The 22289-nt window shown below is 46.5% G+C and overlaps 1 non-coding gene across 1 annotated transcript; it reads right to left on the minus strand.

The window, feature by feature from the left end:
- Window positions 1–21063: 21063 nt before the first annotated feature.
- Window positions 21064–21222, minus strand: LOC125511931. The gene has a single exon (XR_007285199.1). It is a non-coding gene; the product is annotated as a U1 spliceosomal RNA (small nuclear RNA).
- Between the last annotated feature and the right edge of the window lie 1067 nt (window positions 21223–22289).

The following is a 22289-nucleotide window of genomic DNA, read 5'->3' on the forward strand; positions in this document are numbered from 1 at the left end:
ACTTAGTGATAAAGCAAACAAGCACACACGAGAATATTCACCCCACGCTATTGCTCCCCGGCAACGGCGCCAGAAAAAGGTCTTGATAACCCACAAGTATAGGGGATCAATTGTAGCCTCTTTCGATAAGTAAGAGTGTCGAACCCAACGAGGAGCTAAAGGTAGAACAAATATTCCCTCAAGTTCTATCGACCACCGATACAACTGTACGCACGCTTGGCGTTCGCTTTATCGGAAACAAGTATGAAACTAGAAGTACTTTGTAGGTGTTGTTGGATAGGTATGCAAGATAATAAAGAGCAAGTAAATATAAAGTAGGGGCTGTTTAGATGAAGACACAACTAAATTAGTTTTAGTAAAGAGCTTTTGTCAACAAGAAGGTTATTTGTCCCTAGGCAATCGATAACTAGACCGGTAATCACTATTGCAATTTTATTTGAGGGAGAGGCATAAGCTAACATACTTTCTCTACTTGGATCATATGCACTTATGATTGGAACTCTAGCAAGCATCTGCAACTACTAAAGATTCATTAAGGTAAAACCAAACCATAGCATTAAAGCATCAAGTCCCCTTTATCCCATACGCAAACAACCTACTTACTCGGGTCTGTGCTTCTGTCACTCACGCCACCCACCATAAGCAAATCATAAACATATTGGAAACCCTACAGCAGGAATCCCTCACGCTTGCGCGACACGGAGAGCACCATAGGATAGCACCAATAATAAAACATACAACTCAAACCAATCACGATCATCAAATAGCCATTAGGACAAAACAGATCTACTCAAACATCATAGGATAGCCATACATCATTGGGAAATAATATATAGTGTTGAGCACCATGTTTAAGTAGAGATTACAGAGGGTAAGAGAGGGGTTACACCGCTGCATAGAGGGGGGAAGAGTTGGTGATGATGGCGATGAAGTTGTTGGTGAAGATTGCGGTGATGATGATGGCCCCCGGTGGCACTCTGGCGCCACCGGAAGCGAGGGGGAGAGAGCCCCCCTCCTTCTTCTTCTTCCTTGACCTCCTCCCTAGATGGGAGAAGGGTTTCCCCTCTGGTCCATGGCCTCCATGGCGTGGGAGGGGCGAGAGCCCCTCCGAGATTGGATCTATCTCTCTGTCTCTCTCTGTTTCTGCGTTCTGTTCTGGCTCTTTTTCACCGTTTTGTGTATATATGGAGATCCGTAACTCCGATTGGCCTGAAACCTTCGCCGTGATTTTTTTCGAAAATTAGCTTTCTTGAGGCAAAAGAAGAGCGTCAACCGCCTTAGGGGCGGCTCACGAGGGTAGGGGTCAGGCGCGCCCCCCTACCTCGTGACCACCTCGGGCACCGTCTCGCGTCGATTTTTCTTCCAGAATTTTCCAAATATTCCAAAAATAAGCTCCGTCTGTTTTTATCCCGTTTGGATTCCGTTTGGTATGGATATTCTGTGAAACATAAAACATGCAACATACAGGAACTGGCACTGGGCACTAGATCAATATGTTAGTCCCAAAAATAATATAAAAAGTTGCCAAAAAGTATATGAAAGTTGAATAATATTGGCATGGAACAATCAAAAATTATAGATACGACGGAGACGTATCAGGGAACGGTGGGGAAAGAGACGAGACGAGGGGCGATTTGAGGGTTGGCGGCGAATTAGGGATTTGAGCAATCTGGGCGCGGAAGGGGACGATGGAGAAGAGAGATTTTGCAGGGCTGGAATTGGGGCCGCCAGATATTTCAATCCGAAACATGGAAGCGCGAACTTATATTGTCGTCGTCCTTTTTTGGGGGGAGGGGGGTGGGTGGCTGGGTGCTACGCGTCCGTCCGACACACGCGACCACCCCGACAGGACTATGCTTCGGTGCCTTAAGGCACCTGCCTTTGTGTCCATGACATATGGGCCCAACAGGTGGCTGACCCACATGTCAGTGACCCAAAGGCAGTTGCCTTTAAGGCACCGAAGCAGCGTCCACCCCGACACGACCCTGGTTTGCCTAGTGCGCCTACATTTGAGAATGCAAACGAATCTTCTTTCATTTGCAAACGAATCTGTATGTATTACCATGCCCGTGTTTTCCTTGCAATAATTAGTCATTCGAAACAAGATACTCCATCCGTTCACTTTTGTAAGTCGTTTCAGACAACTTAAAATGAACTGTTTTGCACATTGTCTGAAATGTCTTCAAGGTCTTATAAAAGTGAACAGAGGGAGTACTATAAATTAATTAATGAGGAGTTATTTGAAAAAAAATCGAAACGGTACCCACGCTAACGTGGATTAGAGTGTGTGTCACATAATTAGTTATTTGAATTAGAGTGTGTGTCACGTAGTTAGTTATTTGAATTAGAGTGTGTGTCACGTAGCGATCTCCAATTCTAACATGGATTTCGCATTTCACTGTATCCACGCTACTTTTTTAATACAAATTCATATGTATATGATGAACACCATGGTAGTGAGAAAACTTTTGGATGGATTCAAACATATGACCTACAAAATAGCACAACAAACTGAGTCAATGTCAACTTTTCAAAACTTAGTATGGCACGAATTCGAAATAATTACCTGTATGCCTGGTCCTCGGTTCAAACCTTACAATGTACACCGAATTAAAACATCGATATTAAGTCTCGTACTATGTACATTCAAATGTTGTTTTTAGCCCCCCCCCCCCCACAAACGCTACATACTTCCTGTATCGGTCAATCTTCCTCTCCTAATCACCTTAGGAAGCTATCGGTTTCCAAACATGCTCATTCTTTCTCTCCATGTTTCAATCTCTAAGTCTCTCAACTACACAACCCCCTTTTCCACTCTGTTACCAAATGTATTTACCTCACCCACCCGCCATTGCACCCCATGCCGAGCTCTCTCTCTCTCCCCCCCCCTCTCCCTCTCACCCTCTCGCGCTAAATACATGCATTGCCTATCTAGCCCCCAACCTCTCATGCATGCGCACGCACGCACGCACGTTGTATATCTAGGTTACTCCCTCGAGACTGTCTCACTCTTTCTTCCGCACGGCGGGCCACACTCGCTCAATCTCGCTCTCTTTATCTGAGTCTCGTTTAACCTCATTTTCTTTCACACACAAATGATATATCTCCCTGTTCGGGCCTCGATCGACACACTCTATACTCTCTCACGCAGATTGTCTATCTAGGTCAGTTCATCCAAGCCGCCACCACTCTTTCGACCTCATGGTGGGCCATGCTCACTCAATCTCTCTCTCTCTCCGTATGTTTCGATTGACCTTGGTCTTTCTCAGACAAAAAACAATATATCACCATGTTTGAGCCCAATTCGACCTATTCACATTGTATACTCTCTCACGCACATCGTCTATCTAGGTCACTCTCTCCAACCCGTCTCACTCTTTCGATCGCACGGCGACCCTATGTGATCGGTTGACCTTGTTTCCTCCCACGCACAAAATATATCTACACGTCTGTGACTGGATCATCTCTCAAGCTCTATCTTACAGCCCTCACCCTTGCCAAAAAGCTCAATCGGACAATATCTCTCCAGAGCATATATATTTGTTCAATGAATGTTGGACCACACTCACTTTGTCTCTCTATCTATATGTCTCTCGATTGACCTCGCTTTCTCACACCGTATCTTCCACGCGTTTAAGCTACTACCTCTCCATCCCTCGCAAAGCCGGAGCTATTTACATTGCGAGGGGCACTCCAACCTTGGATTAATTTGTGTAGGCATTTATTCCGGTCGGTTTAGATTATATTTTGGTAGCATTCGGCCCACAACTACTCCAATCACCGTAGCGGGTAATTAAGCTACGGGGAGCACCTAATATGAGCACCGGGGAGCCGTTGGATCGAAGATGCAGCGGCACACACGACGCGTGAATGTTTTATTTGTAAAAAAACCTTTGGAGAGTTTGCAAATTGCGCATAATTACAAAGACTACTCCCAAGCCATTGGATCTCACTTCCAACGGTGTAAAAACTCGTATCACCATAGTATCTATGCTGCGGGGTGGATGTGATATTCTATGCCGCTGTCATTTTTGTTCGTAAACTTCCAAAAAATGTGTAACTCGTGCCGTTACTTGTCTAACCGCGCAAAGTGTTTGTTCAAAAAAACCATCCTACACTGAAATATCGGAACAACACACGGGGGTCCCACTTGTCATTAATCAAATTTGGACCTAAAACTAACAAATCTGAAAGATGAGATTCGAATTGGCAACCTGGACTACAAAGCGTAAGTCGATAGCCTGAAAAAACGAACGGTTGTTGGCTTTGTCCCATAACTTGATTTTATACAGTACTTGCGTTGAGTAGAGTAGAGGGAGTGCCTCGTCAACACGTGCATGACCGTTATCTCACTTACTGGTGGGTCCCAGGTCTGCAATCTCAATCTCTCTTCTCTCCATCGTCTAACCTTTGCACGGGCACACACGAAGAGCGGCGCTAGCTTGCCGTGGTGTTATTACAACTAAAAAAACTTGGAAAATAGAAGAATCGCCTAGAACAAGAGACGTTGTGGCTGGTCGAGACGGAGCTAACCACATCTATCCTCTGTGCCACGTTTGCATGATGAAGCTGTGTGGCTAGTGGGGTGTTTTCAACCGACTGGCTGGGTCCCGAGGTCGAACCATAGGTACTACGTCTGGTACAGTATATTTTTACACGCACATTTTCCTCCGTGCCGAGACGTGGCACACCCTACCGCGCGGTTTCCGGGTCCTCCCGGGTGGTGCACGCATATATTCTTCCTCACGTGGGACGCCCTACCGCGCGTTTTCTGGGTCCTCCTCGATCGTAGCGCCGAAGCAAGTAAATGAGTCGTCAAATCACGAAAGACCACCTTTCCCGTCGAGTACATCAGTGAAGCATGGTGGCTAGCTAGTTGGGCTAGTTTGACCGATTAGCTAGGCCGCCACCACATTTGTTTTTTCACCCCTTTTTTTATGGGCCATTTGCATTTCTGTCCCTAACTCGAAGCACCTAATCAGATATACCCCTAATTTGAAAGCCTGCTCAAATTTGCCCCTCCGCCGTTAGGTGCCCTTATAGAAATGCCCTTTTGCGCCGTTACCGTCCGGTCAAACAGCTTTGACCGTCCTGAAAAAATAGCAAAAAAATCTAAAAAATCTAAAATTTTGTGAGATCGAAGATACTCATGTGCCCAAGGTGTGTGCAAATTTTTGTGCTATTTGGACATTCCAGGAGCTCGTGGCGAGGAAAAAAAGTTAATCTGCACGCTTGTGAACAATAAATTTGAAATAAAATAGCAAAAAAATTAAAAAAATATGAATTTTTTTGGCATCAAAGTGGCTTGGGTGCACAAGGTGCTTGCAAGTTTTTGTGATCAAATGACATGCGAGGAGCTCTAGCAAGAAAAAACAAAATAGTCATTTTTTCCCAAGTTTTTTCCTGAGCCAAATTTTGTTTTTTTCTCCACAAGCCCCTCCAATGTCCAAACACAACAAAAATTTGCACGCAGCTTGCAGACCCGAGCCTCTTTGATGCCAAAAAATTTCATATTTTTTTGAATTTTCTTACTATTTTTTTGAATTTACTGTTCACAGGCTTACATATTTATTGTTTTTCCTCTGACATGAGCTCTTGGAATGTACGAACACCACGAAACTTTGCACGGACCTTGCGAACCTGAGTATCTTTGATCCCACAAATTTTCAGATTTTTTAGATTTTTTTTGCTATTTTTTTCAAGATGGTCAAAGCACTTTGACCGGCTTTGACCTGCTTTGACCGGACGGTAACGGCACAGAAGGGTATTTTTGTAAGTGCACCTAACGGCGGAGGGGCAAATTTGAGCAGGCTTTGAAATTAGGGGTAAATCTGAGAGTGGGCGCAAATTAGGGGCATAGATGTAAATGTCCCTTTTTTTATCTACTTGCCAGTAGGTAAATTTAAATATCCACTGCGGCGTTGCTCTGGTGTTTGGGTGCGGCAAGATTTTTAATTTTTTGATTGACGGGAGCAGGCGCGACAAGATTTTTAATTTTTTGATTGACGGGAGCAGGCGCGGCAGCAATTAGTCACGATGACTCCGCCTGTACCCACTGCTCCCTGATGTGAGAAGTCGTCGACCGGTGTTTTACCGTGGTGAAAACCAAAAGATTCCCCGCTCCCTCCACCTTCCCGTAGATTGCATTGCCTTTCAGTCGTTTCGCCCCCTTTGCTTCCTCTCCCCATTGCTTCTACCTGGTGCCATGGCGGCGCAGCAGATCACGGAGTCCGAGGTGAGGCTCCTGACACAGGAGCTCCATGCCAAGGATGCGGAGCTCAGGGCCAAGGACGTGGAGCTCCGTGAGCTCAAGGAGGGGAGGAGTGCCATGCTCCTCCGTTATGTGCGGGAGTTCACGGAGCTTCAAAAGCGGCAGGCGTCCACCACAAAGATGCTCGAGGCGTCGGCGGCGTTGCTACAGAAAGCGGGAGATACGATAGGCCGTCAGGGGAGCCGGCTAGAGCGCGAGCGTGCCAATTGTGATGAGGTCCAGGATCGCCTCAGCCACTTGGTGAACCAAGTTGCCACGCACGTGTTGCGGCTGCGCGATGCCTACCGTCGTGCCAGCACGACGATACCGGCCGTCGGGCTAAACCTGTTCGACCACCCGGTCGACTTCAACGAGCTGCGGCTTCCTGACCTGGTCTCCTTCTTCACCTATATCTCCGAGGAGCTGAGCCGTCTCCGCGTGATGGTGGGGGCTGAGCTGGACAAGGAGGGGTTGCAGGCTGTCGTCATCGTTGCCGGGCGAATCCTTTTAGGGCTCTGTCACCGGAATCCATTCGTGCCATTGGACGCCGTCTTTGACGAGCTGGCTCCCGTCGACCGGGAGCGGGCTCTGCGGGCGGTTGCACCCTGCATCACCAACGTCGTGCGCCTTGAGAAGCAGAGGGACTTCGGTGGTGTTTAGGCTCCCTCTGCATGGGCATGTCCATGTCTCGGCGCAACATGACCGTTGGATCAAACTCAGACGGTGCAGATCAGTCACTGTAGCACAAAGCGTGTGGGTGTGTTTGGTTGCATTCTCATCTCAATATAGTTGTTTCCTCTTCGTGTATTTTTGTCAACCTACTAGTATGGACTCATGCACCCTTCATACACTCTGCCAAACACCCAAAAGTGGGTCGAGAAGGGAACTTTTGCTCCCATCTCGTGCACCCTTCATACACCCTGCCTAACACTATTCGTGCTTCATATGGTTCATGTTTCGTGGAGTACTGTAGCACCGTACTCTCTGTGCGCTGTGGACCTAGTTCTGTTAACATTGATCTCACCGTCCATTCTCGATCGGACAGTCGAAAAAGCGGTACTATGTTACATATAGGAGTAGTTGACATGCGCACAACATCATTTGTTATCGTCATATCTTACTACACTTGCAACAAGATTGTGTAGTACTGACGTATGAACCACTGCACATGCCTAGTAGTAGGAGCACTGTGTATGTTCAAGTGGTTGCCGTGTTTCGCACTCCTCCGTCATAAGAGTGGAAACGCTTGCTGTAATCATTTTTCTTCTGAAAAACAGTGGACACGCTCTACTGTGCGGATCCTCCTCCAGCCATGCACTAAATTACTCACTTTCACAGACGTGTGGGACAACCAGCATCAGGGTCCACCAGCAATGCACTAAATTACTCCGTAGTAGAGTGACGGTAGACTACCCCGATCGAAGCGCCGCAGTAATGCCCAATGAGCCGTCAAATCACAAAACCCCCTCCTTTCCAGCAGTAAGTTGGACGGATGAAGCAACCATCATTTCACTCTTCTCTCTCAGCTTCCTCTCTACCCAACCCTCGCTTCTGCCTCATCTTGTTCCTCATTTCTTCAAGAAAACCCCGACCTACTTCTTCCATTGTTCTTCTCTCCCATAGAAGGAAAGGTGAGCGCATCAATGGTGTTGATTCTGGCCAAGGCCCGGTCTTGCAACCCCGAGACTGATCCTATAACTCCCTCTCTTTTCTTCTTTTGGTTTTGTGATTATGGTTTCTTTTCTTTTATTTCTATTTGACAGTTTCTTGATGGACGTTGGAGCACCGGCCGAAGTGATGTCTATGGCTCCGGCCAAAACCGTCGAGGCTCATGGTACGAAGAAGCGCAAGCACCCCGCCGAGACTACCGCAGACAAGCTCAAAGCCATCGCCCTGTCCAAGCCCCCCCCCCTCTTCGGGATCCCTCATTAAGCAAGTCTAGGTAATATCTCTTCTTGATGATGTTTTTTCTCGATCTTGATCGTGTTTTTTCATCTAACACGCAGTACTAGTACTAGTAGTACAACTTTCTGGGTGATCTTGCATGTGATTTTTGTGTGCCAAATGACGGTTCTAAATTCCTCTTTTGACCAAAACATGCGAGAGGTTGACACTGATTTCTTATAGATTACTTTCAACTACTCCCTCTGTCCCAAATTTCTTGTCTTAGATTTATCTAGATAAGGATGTATCTAATACTAAAATGTGACTTGATACATCCGTATCTAGACAAATCTACATCTGTATCTAGACAAATCTAAGACAAGAATTTTGGGACGGGGGGAGTACTTTATGAACATCAATGCTACCTTTTAAGAGGGTATATTTGCCTCAATAACTTGTGTTATGGATATTGCATGTAATCCCTCTGCTCTCATGCCTTTGAAGACATGTTCTAGTGTCTTTGTTCACTCATTTCTGTGCGTATATGTAGTCATATATGGAGTATAATATCGAAAATCATCTTATATTTCTGAACGGAGGTAGTAATAAAATATGGTTTCTGTTTGAATTAGAACCAGGTCCGCGGTGGAGATGAAGTTCTCAAAGTCATGCCGTGTGAACTAGAAGACCTGATGATGAGTTCTACTGCTGAACTATCCAGCTGCTGTGTCCTTGTCGCCACGTGTCCTGAACTAGTGTTTTCCTGTAGCATTGTTGTCAGGCGTGTTCTTGAGGCTGTACTTGACCACAACAATTTCCTGGCTGTGCCTTCGATTACGAAGGGTGTGGTTCTTGTAAAGCTTCCCAACAAATCTGATGCGGCATGTCTTCAGCATCATGCTTATGAGTGGAAAGACCACTCTGTTAGGTTCTCCAAGGTTGACAAGATGGTGATGGTGCATGTAGACATCTCACACAAAGTCCATGGCCTAGTCAGTTATGTGGAGTTCATCCCGTAGGTCGGTGGCAAAAAATAGTCTGCAGAGTTTAGTTAGTGCAACTTTGCTTGTCTGTAGTAAGTACTATTGTTCAGTACTTGATTTGTGTTTGTGAACCCTGTATTGTTTATTAGTACTGCCGCTTTTGGTGTGTGGTCAGTCCTGAGAACGGTCTATGTTAATGTTTGTCCACTCAATTCAGTCTGTATATTTTGAAGTATCCATATCATATTTTTTGTGAGGACGGTCTATCAATTATGGTTACACTCCAATATCTGTATGCATTGCAGGGTTTATCGCACCCACCAGGATTTCCAGCCCCGTGGATGTTCGGTCCATACGATTTGTCACGACCTTTGGACTGTCCTGCTTCTGGGAGTAGGCGGTGCCCCTGCATGCCACGCGTAGTTGGACGATCAATCTTCTGTTTAGTACTTCAACATAGTGATTTCCTGGTAAGGATTACTCGTGTCACATCAAGTAAATCTTATTGATTTACTGTCTAAATCTTATTGATTTAATGTCATGTTTTCTTTCTTTTCCTGCAATTTTACGATGCAGATTTTGCCATGTGACATTCATCACAGAATAAACCGTTTGGTTTGCTCTAGGATGGCTATTTTTGCAGGTTTCACTTCTTATGTCGTGTCAGTAACGAAGGCACTGTCCATCACTTATATTACTGGAAAAAATTGGATCAGTCTGTTGTCTGAGTACAAGCTGAATCCCTATGATGAACTGCAGTTTGGTTTAACAAAAATGCCACAATTAGTCCTTCTCGCGTTTAAAAGAAATGAAGAAAAAAACTGGATCACGGTCACAGATCCTAGTCAAGTTAGAAAGCTGATCATAGCATACCAGACACGATCGCCGCTGTCTTGCACAGATCGAGCACCGACAGTTGCTCTAGCACTGACAACGGCAGCAGCTCAGTCTGATCCAGCTGAGGCTTGGGCACCGACCGCGTCAGCGGGTCAGTCTGATCTACCGGAGGATCGGGCATCGACACCGGCACCTGCTCCGACACCGGCACCAGCTCTACAAGGAGCACCATCTCCGGCAGCAGCAGCGGCTTCGGCACCTGCACCAACACTTGCACTTGCATCTGCTCCGACCCGTGCAGTTGCACCGGCAACAGACTGGGCTGCAGTTCGCACTTCATATACCAAAGTCCTTACAAAAACCAACATTTCCACCTTCTTGGTAAGCATTGGCCACCCAAGTGCTTCATTCTTTTTTCTTTCCATGTTGTTTCACATGATTCACTGTGTTGATCTAACTGTTTGGGTATGTCTTCTTGTTTGCAAACAGAGAATTCCTAGAGCAACGAGGGAGTCGTTCAACAATCCGGGCGACCGCGGCCAAGTTTCTCTTACCATGCGCAGCCTTGGTGTGAATGAACCTGCTATATACCGTAAGTACAAAGGATGGTCGCATGATGATTGATGCTAAAGGATGGTCAAGGTTCAAATCTAAATCATATCTTGCGGTAGGGGATGATGTCAAAATCGAACTTTCTCAGCAAGGAGAGCTGGTCCAAATCAACTTTGAAATTCTTCAGTAGCAGCACACAACTGCCTAACTGATCTATCCTCTGAGAGATTTTGATGTAATAATCTGGCATGGTGAAACAAGTGTCCTGTGTGTATAAGTAGTATGATAGTATTATTTATCACATGGTATATCGTTGATAGAATTGCAACTCTGATTGCTGGTTAGGAACTGTCGTTCGATTTCATTCCAACAGCTGCCGTGCTTTATTCAATTTTGTGTATTCGCCTTGCGACAGCATCTAAAACCAACGCCGTACCGATCGCTTGCAATATGAAAAGCGCTGAGGTAGAACACATGGGCCCCCAAACATGCAGGGTCGGCCTACGGCCCAAAGTCCAGAACCTGGTTTCGAGAAGCACTAGCTCAATGCAGAAGTGGCGTCCTCCTCCTGTTGTGGGTTGGGCGAAGATGAATGTTGATGCTGCGTTATCTCGCAATGGTGAAAGGGGAGCCCTGGCAGTTGTGAGCCGGGATCATACAGGCTTCTTCCTTGGAGCATCGGCACTGGTGTGCGAAAGTGTTGCTGATCCAGAGATCCTAGAGGCAATGGCATGTTGCGAGGGGCTATCTCTGGCTCTTGACTTAAACCTGCAACAAGTTCAGATTAGCACCGATTGTTCAGCAACAGTCAAGCATATCGGAGAGGCATACTTGGGGCCCAGCAAAGTTATTATGGACGAGATCAGGATGAAGAAGAATATGTTCCAAACCATGGAGATCATACATGAAAAACGCGAGTGTAATGTTGAAGCGCATGTGCTCGCAAAAGATGCTACTTCTTTGCCCTGTGGACGCCATCTTTGGCTCACAGGAACCCCCGAAATTATTTGTATACCTATGACTGTTAATCTTCAATAAAGCAGCTTTTATCCCTCAAAAAAATATGAGTATTATATTCTCAGCTGAACCCCCATAATGCCCGTGCATTGCAGAGGGAGTATATTTCTCGGCAAGGTGATACTGTGATATAAAAGATTTGTATATTTCTTTACAGAGGGAGTATCTCTCTGTCAAAAAATATATTTATGTGTAACTAGTTACTCATGTCTTTCTACTTCCTTTCGCTGATATGTGGGGCAACCGACAACGGGGTCCACGTGCCATATGCACAAATTAGAGTGCACAACTTCACGGTAGACACACCCCGGTCGTAGCGCCGCAGTAATGCCCAATGAGCCATCAAATCACAACCCCCCTTTCCAGCTTTAGCAGTAAGCTGGACGGATGAAGCGGCAATATTTCACTGGGCCTGAATCCCCTTCTCCCTCGTCTGCTTGTTCAGAGAAAACCCCCTCTCATTGATTGCATAGGGTTTTCTCATGGAGAACCAGGTACGAATTCTTCATCCATCCCCGATAAACCCAAGTCCCTCGGTCGCAGGTAATCCTAGGATGGCAGTCGCCGCCATTGATGCATTTTTCTTCCTACTGAATCTAGTGTGTTTCATTTGCAGTGCCCAAAGTGAGAGTACCCTACAGGTTTCTGCGCCCTTGGCGAGACGCCACACTTGTTCCTTCTCATCCTAACACAGCATTTTGAAACGCGCACAGTATGTTCCTAGAATCCTCTTTTCTATCCGGGAGGGTGGGGGTTTTTTGACCATGCTGTGTTCTCATATTATTTTTCCTGCAGTGTATTATTTGCTCTGCCAGAACACATGTACTCAAGATGCTCGGCCTTGCCATAACTGAATACACTAGTTTAATGGTCACAGTGAAGACAAGCCATGGATATAAGTTCCTAGTTGGGTTCATGAACCAAGAAGATCACTGCTTTTTTTATGGCCGAACTTGGATAAACTTTCTCAAGTGTTACGGACTGAAAGTTGGCGCACGAATGTTGATGGAAATAGCAGAACCTGGTCTCATCTTCACTGCGATCTTCCACCCCGACATCGTTCCAATTGTTCATCCATGTTAGTTTTGTATCTGGTTCTTGCTTGTTGCCTCGATTACTTCTTAATCCACTTATTCAGTCTAACTAATCACAATTTAACTTTAGAAGTAGCAACGAATCTCTCACGAAGATTCTACTTTTAACTAATATTTTCTTATAATTGGTGGCACGTGTAGGTTTTTTCAGAGTTAAGCAGTCTGCTCGTTTGTTACTCTGTAATAACACGGCTGTTACTAATGGCACTGAAGTTGACTGGATCGACATCCACAAGTTCCTACACTTTATTGATCGTCTTGAGGTCCTTGTGGGGCGTTTCAATGGTGGAAGGCCACGTGGGATATGTGTGCCACTGCTGCACTCGTTGAACAGGTCCAACTGTGTCGAGAAACTTATGGTATGAGTTGTTTTCTATTATATATGTTGTTCATAAACTATTGCTTATACACAGTTTTACAGCTGTGATCTTCTTGAAACAGGAACTCCCGAGTTCTATTGTTCCTATACAAATGTGATTTGACTCTTGTCAGATGGACGTAGGGTTGAATCCATGAGAAGACTTCGATCACCAGTCATGTGGTTAGTGCATCCACTGTCCATAATCCATTCTGAAGCCTTTGGTGTCATATCCTATAGTGCAGTTTGGGGGATAGGCTTCACCAAGGGTATTGTGAAGCATAAACATTTGACGAACCAGCGGATTATGAAAGTTCAGGTCTTGGTTAGGATAAATAGGATGTTTGTCAAGGAATCCTGGGACGAAATACATAATAAGACCATTTGGACATTTTATCTTGCGTCCCACAAGATGTTTTAGGTCCCCAGCATAAGCATCAGACGCCTTTGATTTCCGGCTGGAGACCTTTCCCTGCAAAAGAGAGTTAATTTTTCTTAACCACCCACATCTTTAGGGGTGGCTTAGAAGCAATGAGTCTAAGTGCAGCATCTGAGAACTTTGGCTTTGGAGCCCTAGGAAATAGCCTTGCAGGTGGTGAATAATACTCATAAGAATAAGCAGAATAGTTCTTTGTCTTATGAACATAGCGGTTTGACGAAACACGCTCATATTCATAAGTCTGAGTTTGGTTTCCCTGTAAAATATTGGCATTAGGGTGACTCTGGTGAGTCCTCTATCTGTATGAAGCCTTTGGACCATATGAAGCCTTTGGTCTGGGGTTTGTCTTCTTCCCTGGTGGTGTCGTGATGACATTCACAGGAAGTTTCTCAAGACAACTTTTTGTCGGATTTCGGGTTCCGGCAGACCCTTGAGGTTCGAACACTGGGGTGCGCGTGGAGATTTCGCCTCCTACCTACCTGCACCCCTCCGCCTCGCTAAGATCTAAGCTATGGAAAGAACAACACGAGAGACATAGGGTTTATACTGGTTCGGGCCACCGTTGCGGTGTAATACCCTACTCCAGTGTGTGGCATGGTGGATTGCCTCTTGGGCTGATGATGATGAACAATACAAGGAAGAACAGCCTCGTGAGGGTCTGTCCTTGGCTGGGGCGATGAACTGCTGGGAGGAGTTCAGTCACCCTTCTCTCTCTCTCTCTCCGATTGTAGATGCCCAACCTCTAGCCTCTAACCTCTCTCTCTCCCTCTGATCCTCCTCTCCTGTGGGGGGGCTGGTCCTATTTATAGAGGCCCTGGTCCTCTTCCCAAATATCGAGCGGGAAGGGAGCCAACAATGGCGGGCTAATTTGAAGGAGGACAGCTAGTACTAGCTATCCTGACAAAAGTAGTCTTCACCTGCACAAAGCTCTGGTGGTGACGCCGTCTTGGACTCCATGATGACCTCCGTCTTGCAGTTCCCCTGGTCTTGGTCTTGTTGCACCGAAATGGCAACCTTTGCCTGATGCCTCGGTACTCCGCGGCTGCGCTTGCTCCCTTTGCACCAAAGAGGAAAGGAGGACACTGCGCGGGTTGGCGCCCGCCTGGCGCCCTTGGTCATCATGGCTTGCGTCACGGGCACCTCATAAGGTACCCCGCCTTGATCTCTCCGCCTCCTCGCGAGCCAGCCTGTTGAGGCTGTGCCTGAGGAAGCTCCGCGTCGTCCGCCCCGCGAGGCTTGGCCCCTCGCGAGGGTCTTGGGTCTGTGTTGGTGAAGATGGGCCGCGCTGGGCCCCCCTTTGAGCCACGCTGCAGGCCGCAGGCAGGCAAGTCTGGGGACCCCCGTTCCCAGAACGCCGACACTTTTGGGCACCCAGATCTTCTTCAAAGGTGGTCCATTCCTGCAGTTTATAGTTTGCATCAAAGGATTCATCAATGATAATTGGGTTAGCACAAGTGAAACCAGATAAGGTAGATGGATCCACTGAAGGTTCCTTTGCAGCAACCCATGTGGTTTTGGGGTACTGCTTAGGCTTCCAGTATGAACCATCAACATTCATTTTCCTCTCGAACCCAACACCCTCTTTCCTAGGGTTTCAGTTCAGAATCTATTTCTTGAGGACATCACACAGTGTCTGATGCCCTTTGATGCCTTTTTACATCCCTGTTTCAAGCAATGTCTTCAACCTGGCATTCTCATCAGCAACAGTAGTGGTATCCTCGGAAGAGGGGTTAGTTTCCTCATCAGTAGTTGAAGGCATAGCAATAGTAGCAGCAGTAGATCATCCAGCAACAGAAACAACATTATCACGCTCAAGACATTTTAAACATGGTGGCTCAAAGTCTTCGTGGAACGAATCTATTGAGCATGGAGTGGCTCGTTCTCTTTTTGAAGATCTTCATGAGCCGATCTCAAGTTCTCAAGCTCTTGCTTCCTTTGAAGATAATCATAAGAGAGCTTTTCATGAGTAGTTGAGAGTGTTTCATGACGACTTTCAAGTTCCTCGTACTTAACATGAAGATTTTTAATGTCTTCGATTAAGGACTGAGTTCGAGTCATTTCCGTGTCGAACAGGTCATCGCTTTTGTCTAGCAACTTTTGAATATGTTCCATATCATTTTGTTGTTCTGTTGCAATTTTAGCAAGTGTTTTGTAGTTGGGTTTAGATTCACATTCAGAGTCATCTTCACTTGATGTTTGAAAGTAAGCATCGCATGAGTTTACCTTGGCACCGCGTGCCATGAAGCAATAGGTGGGAGCAGAGTCATCCTCATCATCAGCATCGGCGTTGGTGACGAGGTCATTGTCTTCAGTGTTGAAGATGGACTTGGCGACATATGCTGAAGCTAGAGCCAGGCTTGCCACGCCTGAATCAGACTCCTCCTCAGACTCCACCTCTACCTCCTCAGAAGCAGACTCCTCCTCTGAATCCATCTCCTTGCCAACCAACGCACAAGCCTTGCTTGACGAGCTCTTCTTGTGTGATGAAGACTTAGATGAAGATTTTGATGAAGACTTTGAGGATTTCTTCTTCTTCTTCTTGTCATCAGAATCATATTCTTTCTTCTTCTTCTTGGTCTCATTGTCCCATTGGGGACACTCAGAGATGTAGTGACCAGGTTTCTTGAACTTGTGGCATGTTCTCTTCTTGTAGTCACGAGAGGAAACTTCATCATTTCTTGAGCTGGATCTTGAAGACTTTCTAAAGCCCTTTTTCTTAGTGAACTTCTGTAACTTCTTCACAATCATAGCGAGCTCCTTTCCAATGTCTTCGGGATCGTCAGAACTACTGTCAGATTCTTCTTCAGACGAGGAAACAACCTTGGCCTTCAAAGCGCGAGATCGGCCATAGTTGGGACCATAGATATCTCTTTTCTCAGATAACTAGAACTCATGTGTGTTGAGCCTCTCAAGTATGTCAGACGGATCGAGAGTCTTGAAGTCAGGGTGTTCTTGAATCATCAGGGCCAGAGTGTCAAATGAGCTGTCAAGTGATCTCAGGAGCTTCTTGACGATTTCGTGCTTGGTGATCTCAGTGGCGCCGAGTGCGCGAAGCTCATTTGTGATATCAATGAGGTGATCAAACATGATCTGGACATTCTCATTGTTGTTTCTCTTGAAGCGGTTGAAGAGGTTGCGAAGAACATCAATCCTTGAGTCTCTCTGACTTGAGACGCCTTCGTTGACCTTGGAGAGCCAGTCCCAGACTAGCTTCGTAGTTTCCAGTGCACTCATACGGCCGTACTGTCCTTTGGTCAGGTGACTTCTTGGCGGTCGAGTCCAGTTGAATGAACCTCTTGACATCAGCAGCGGTGACACCTTCACCGACCTTGGGAACGCCGTTCTTAACGACATACCAGAGGTCGATGTCAATGGCTTCAAGATGCATATGCATCTTATTCTTCCAGTAGGGGTAATCAGTGCCATCGAAGACAGGGCACACAGCAGAGACCTTGATTATCCCTGCAGTCAACATAACTAAAACTTCAGGTGGTTAAACTGAATCACACAGAACAAGGGAGCACCTTGCTCTGATACAATTGAAAGTGCTAGTTATCGACTAGGGGGTGAATAGGCGATTTTTATGAAAGGTCTTATTGATATGCAACGAAAGGTAGACTACATTAGGCAAGCCATAGTCAAGTAATTAATAAAATGAAAGTACAAAGACTATCAGCAGCTAGGTAGTATGGATCGGGATGGAAGGCAGTATGAAGCCAAACAGTAAGCAGTCTTCACTCAGTGAAGTCAATCAGATCATACAGGCAAGCAATGACTTCACGAAGACAAACTGTAAAGTAAAGAGGAGTGAAGGATATAACCAGTAGCTTGGTGAAGACAAGGATTTGGTAGACCAGTTCCAGTTGCTGTGATAACTGTACATTTGGTTAGGGAGGCTGAGATTTAACTCAGAAGACCGTGTCTTCATCTTATTCCCCTTGAGCTAAGGACACACAGTCCTCGCCCAATCACTCTGGTAAGTCTTCAAGGTAGACTTCCAAACCTTCACAGACTTTGTTCACCGGCGATCCACAATGACTCTTAGATGCTCAGAACGCGACGCCTAACCGGCTGGAGGATTCACAGTTCTCAAGTGTAACAAGTCTTCAGATCACGCGGACAGAAAGACTTCAGTGATGCCTAACACACTTCGTTATGATGGCTTTGTGAGCAGCGTCTTTCAATATTGGTGAGACAGCTTGCATTTGGGTGGTATAGGGAAGGCACCATATGCTTGTGTTGGTATCCTAAATATACGGAGTGGTCATTTTGCTTTATACTCATAGTAAAGGACGTTTAGTTCCTAACCTTCGTCAGCAAGCTCTAGTAACTATTTTAAGGAATTTAATGTTGTCAGAATTATCCACCGAGAAAAGAGTGGCATATTGGTTAGCTCCAAGTATCTATTTTTGTGTCCCATAATATATTGATCAACTTGAAGGAGAGGCCAGCCTTCCCGATCCTTTTTTACGTAGCTCTACAACTCGCTCCCTTCCCGACCTCGTGTGGCCGCTGCCAGGCTGCACCAGGCGGCCACCACCCACCCTCCCCTCGACCCCGCATCCCCCCTTGTCGGCAACGTCGCCGGGTGACGGCCTTGTGGCGCGGCGGCGGAAGAAGTCCTCTGGGGTCCGGGGATCTGAGTCGGCGACGGCGGCCAGATCTTCACCCCCTTGTGATATGGATGGCGGGCAGCAGCTACCGGGATGCGTCGAGGGGTTCTGCTGCAGACAGCGGGATTGGCAGGAGGCGGCGATGTGGTAGGCGGGCTCGATCTAGGGTTGTTGCTATTATGCCCTCTTTTGCTGCCTCTCGTCGGCCTTGGTAACAGCTCGTGAAGGCACTCTGGGTCTGCGACGCATCACGAGGATTATGGCGGTGGTGGCCATCTCCTCCGTCGGAGGTGGTCAGCCTGAGGCTGGGTGGTCAGATCTCGAGATCCATCATCTAGTCCCGGCTGTGAGTTGGGAAGACATAGTTGCCGGTGAAAACCGAGCCGGTTGAGGGCGATGGCGCCGTTTTGCGACGTTACCTTGATGAAGGCATCGTCGTGTAACTACTGTCGACTCATTCGTGCTGCTCCAAGGGAAACCCTAGGATCCGGTCTTCTAGATCGGACAATGGCGGTATTGTGGTGTCGTTTCTCTCTTCGGAGCATCGCTTGTGGAGCAGCGTTGGAAGACAGAGGCAGGAGGTGGAGCAGTTTTGTCTTGCACGGAGTTTCGGTGAAGATGTCAAGTCATGCCTGGATGACAGGTGCTACGTTGTGTCATGCTTGGTCGGCAGATGCTGCGCACGACAGATCTTCCAGAGTCTTCGCGTCTGGATGGACGAGCGCAGGGTGGTGGCGCCGTGATGGCGTCGACGGATGGCCGGACCGGCAAGGATGATGCGGATCTCTCTCCTAAAGATGGGTCAGTGGTCCGATGATGATGGTGACTTCTAAAATGTGTACATGTGATGTACGGTTTAGGTCTGCTGCACCGACTGTTGGTTCCGATATGTTATGTTGATGGATCGGTGATGACATCAATTTTAGATACGAGGAGTGAGAGCACTCCGCATTATCGAGTTTGTAGGTGTGAGTGATGGCTTCGGATGGCTTGATGTATGTTCTTGTTAGACCTTCATTGAATAATTAATAAAGATGGTTGTATGCATCAATTGATGCAGAGGTTTTAACTTTTTTCTAAAAAATAAATTGATACATGGCGTTTGGGTATATCCTTTCCAGAATATAATTGTCATCTGGCCACTGCTTTCATTTCGGAAAACAGGAAAAAGAAACGGGATAGTTGCGGTATCATGAATAAAACACTCTGAATCAGTCATGTCGAGTATTGTCTAGGAAGAGATTTTCTTCACCAAATCAGTGTACTGTGAACTTATAAACCACTATGGAATGGCTACTAGACTTGTCTAAAGCACAAACAGCACACGTTTATGCACGACTTTCTACTATAATTTTGTTGGGCCGCTAATTTTGTTGCAATCATAAACTTTAGGTGCTAGAGCAACAAAGGCATTATATGCTGGCATAATTATTACTTATCACTATAATTTTTGTCCGCTTTGCATACCTTGTTCATAAAAAGGTAAATCATTAATTTGCTTTCTATAATGCAGAACGCTTATGGTGCAGCAGCCGTCGAAGCTGCTCCACGAGACCACGAGTGACAAGTTTTAAGCTCCTAGGCTGCTTTGGTTTAATTTCAGTCTACACACTTGAGCATGTGCTTGGTCTTAATGAATAGTACTTCCTCCCTCCCAAAATAAATGACTCAACTTTGTACTAGCTTTAGTACAAAGTTAGTACAAACTTGAGTCACTTATTTTGGGACAGAGGGAGTAGAAAGAAGCGCACAAAAGGAACACCAAAACTATCGATTTTCTCTATCGTGGCATATGGAATGGATAATCAGCTCTACTTGTACATCGATTTACTCAGGGAACTGAAACATATCCCATGTTCACCTGGAGGCATAATGTAGTGCAGATAGTTCATCTTGGACATTTTGCAGTCTTGCTGTGCCACACTTGTATCAGAACCCTCCTATGCTGTGTTCTGTGTACCATCAGTTCCATGCATGGCCTCTTCTTTTGTTACGTTCAAAGAACACACTACCTGAACGTGTGACTTAAGAGGCTGGAGGAAGCATGGAGTTCAACATGCATGAAAATGCTGATGCTCTACCAGCTTGTTCTGGAAAACTGCTCCTCCCGCAGAGAACAGAACAGATCGGTCGCTCTGTTGCAGTATTCGTCTACTGTCGTTACATATTCACGGTGGCAGGAGCTCTGAAGCTTTTGCAAGTAGTTCCATCGTCGAGTGTTTAGAGCTTAGTGAGAGGCAGTGTTTCTTTATCAGTTAGGTATGCTATTGAACTACTTATTGAATCTTCTTATTTTGCTGGAACTGACAAGCTTATCAATGTGTGAGGAAGGGATTCCCCTACAGGCGCATGGTTTGGTTTTTAAGGTTGCATGTAGTGGAAAAACACACCTGGTTTGGTTTGGTGTATGGTTGCTAGCCCTGAACATCAAAAAGACATGCATGTATTGCGTTGAACCGTATGCTTGGTGATTAGCATGTGTGTACTTGCTCTTGAGTTGAGGAATACTCGTTATGAGTTTTGTGGAGTGTTATTTATTCATTTTAGCACAGAGAATTGCTAGCTGGTAGCCTTGGTTGGTGGCACATCTGAGTGTAAAGTTGTTGACGTTTTAGTTAGTTTCAGGCTCAATGAATGGAACTAAAGCTAGGTTTTCTTGTCTAGAATTTTCGCGGCGAAATGCTAAGTCTGTGTGGGGTGCTTGGCTCTGCTTGAACTGACAAGCTATAGGAAAGCCTGCAGTGAGTTGAATCGATTCTATCTAGGAGTACATGTCTCTGCATGTTGTATGTAACATTAACATGAAGGTAAAAGAGCACCAGAATATACAAGCAAAGATGCATATATTTGGTTGCCAAGAGAAACTTGGATCAGAACCCTCCAGCAATTGCTGAATTTTGTTCTCTGTTCAAAGAACACACTGCCTGAAGAAACTGCTGTCTGTTCTATTCAACAGATGAACCAGACTAGGAGCACTGCATTGTAACACCAGACTTAGTAAGCAGGCCAGGTCTGGCAAGGACCAAGATTAAATTTCAAAGGATTGGCAGGGGCCGCGCCCTCTATCACAAATTATGACGTTCATTCTCCCACTTGGGGAGATGATGGGCCGACGCACCCACCAAGTGCAATGTGGGCCATTGACCCAGGCCACGGGCCTTCTTGATCGCCCGTCGACCCCGTCCAGGTAAGTAAGGAACAAGGTTGCACCTCGCCCTCCTCTTGTAGCCAGCTCTTCCTCTCGATGCTCCTCGGCTGGGCGAGGTGGGACTAAAAACCGAAGCACACCAGCAGCGGGGGCGAAGGAAGGCACGCGTTCTGGGAGGTTGGCTTCAGCGGGAAGGCCGTAGCTGTTTTTTGCCAGTGTTGCTCTTCTTGTCCTCTGAAATCCTCTAAAAAGGAACAGAACCATGACCAATTCTTTTCTTCAGAAAAGAAACGGAACCGCATCCACGCCGGGAGCAAGCTGCGGATCCTCGTCGCCAACGCTGACCTGTAGGTAGCCGTCCTCGATGAGGGGGTGCTTGGTTAGATCGGGACGAGGTGGGCGACGTGGTGCCGTCGGATTTCCGCATCGCGGCGCACGGCAGGGACTACTATGTGCGGGGAGAAATGCCGAGACCACGCCATGATAAATGCTCTTATATTTGTTTAGGGAGGGAGTATAAACTAGTGAGTCTTAATATTACGAACCTAGCAACTATACTCAATCACACAAACGGAATTGCTACTCTCTCAATTGATTCACCGAGTATCCAAGTCTGGTTGATTACAAACCAGAGAGGAGGAGCACTAGCCCTGGTCAGGGTTCTTCAGTTCAGTTCTAATCCACTGGATGCCGATATAGGTGAACTGGATGCTACTTGATACACTCCGCGCACACTTCCAGTTGTGGCCCACTGTCAGTATTTATCCATTCGTCCCCGGCATGCATGCTTTACCCATGGTGCTGGTGGTCTCCCTGACCTGCCGGACCCACCCTCCTGCTCATTGGTTTCAGGTTCAATATTCTTGCCCGTCGTGGTGTTACCTGACTTGTCTTCAGTTGGCAAATTTTCGTGTTTTGACTCTTTTCTGAAACCTATTCAAGATTTGACCCTAGTTTGAAAAAAAATCGAGATCTGACCCTTTTGCTACCGCCAGAGTCCATGGCGGTAGGGTCTAACAGCCTACCGCCGGGGACTTTAGCGGTAGGAAACATCCTACCGCCAACCGGGCTGGCGGTAGCTTGCACAACCCTACCGCCAAGGTGCTTGGCGGTA

This window comes from Triticum urartu, chromosome 5, assembly GCF_003073215.2.
Source record: "Triticum urartu cultivar G1812 chromosome 5, Tu2.1, whole genome shotgun sequence".
NCBI classification, from domain to species: domain Eukaryota; kingdom Viridiplantae; phylum Streptophyta; class Magnoliopsida; order Poales; family Poaceae; genus Triticum; species Triticum urartu.